Genomic DNA, 1,037 nt, shown 5'->3' with positions numbered 1-1,037 from the left:
CTGCTACCAAGTTCTGTTAGTGTTCAAATACTGGAGAGTTGAGACCAAATCACGGACGCTGGACAGAGTGGATTTCAGTTGTAACAGAAGACAGTTTTAGACAGTTTTAATGAGTCAGAGATATCTTGTCCCGCAGTTTTACGTGCACGGACCTAGTTCACATAACTCGGCAAGGAGCCAGGTGAAAAAGAGGCCTTATACTACGGTTACATTCATTTTTATACATAGAATAAAGTAGGTGGAGTCTTGTCGTTTCGGTCTTCTTGACTGGTCGGAGGGTTGGAGGCGGGCCTTGCTCTAGCCAGAGCGGGCCCCATTGGTGCACAGCAAAAGTCCTTTGCTCTTGGGACCGGCCAGTTAGAGGGAGATGAGATGTGTGTTTATATAAGGAAGAGGGGGTCAGTCTTATGGATGGGTGTATGTGTTCTTACGACGGAATGTCTTTGTTTATATGAGCTATGTGTATGAATATTTATATAACATATACACCACTCCATTGAAGCTACAATGAAATGATAGCAGCAATTCTAAATACAAGCAAGTATAGACAGTCATCTAACCCATGAACTTCAGTTTTTGAAAATGATGCAATTGAAGTTGGCAACCATGCCACTTCTGTTCCATAAATGTACGAACAGGGATTGAACACATGTTCTTCAGATTACAAGAGCAAATTATTTAGCACATCTCTGTTTCCTGCTGAGAATTTCAACATTCTGGAAAGTAGGAGATGGGCCATTGCAAAAATTTTAATGGAGAAGCTGGGGATTGAACCCAGGACCTCATACATGCAAAGCATGCGCTCTACCACTGAGCTACATCCCTTTCTGGGAAATCTTTTTTTTTTTAAATTTTTTTTTTTAATTTCACCTATAATTAACCAGGTAAGCTAGTTGAGAACAAGTTTTCATATTCAACTGCGACCTAGCCAAGATAAAGCAAAGCAGCGCAACACAAACAACAACACAGAGTTACAGATGGAATAAACAAGCGTACAGTCAATAACACAATAGAAGAAAGTCTATATACAGTGCGTG

At 40.6% G+C, this 1,037-nt stretch overlaps 1 non-coding gene across 1 annotated transcript; it reads right to left on the bottom strand.

Moving 5' to 3' along the window:
- Positions 1 to 753: 753 nt before the first annotated feature.
- trnaa-ugc (transfer RNA alanine (anticodon UGC)) lies at positions 754 to 825 on the bottom strand. Its single transcript has one exon. It is a non-coding gene; the product is annotated as a tRNA-Ala (tRNA).
- Positions 826 to 1,037: the final 212 nt, after the last annotated feature.

This window comes from Oncorhynchus clarkii, unplaced genomic scaffold, assembly GCF_045791955.1.
Source record: "Oncorhynchus clarkii lewisi isolate Uvic-CL-2024 unplaced genomic scaffold, UVic_Ocla_1.0 unplaced_contig_8806_pilon_pilon, whole genome shotgun sequence".
Taxonomy (NCBI): domain Eukaryota; kingdom Metazoa; phylum Chordata; class Actinopteri; order Salmoniformes; family Salmonidae; genus Oncorhynchus; species Oncorhynchus clarkii.
Note: the sequence above shows the minus strand (reverse complement) of the source record. Positions and strands in the feature narration are given on the sequence as shown.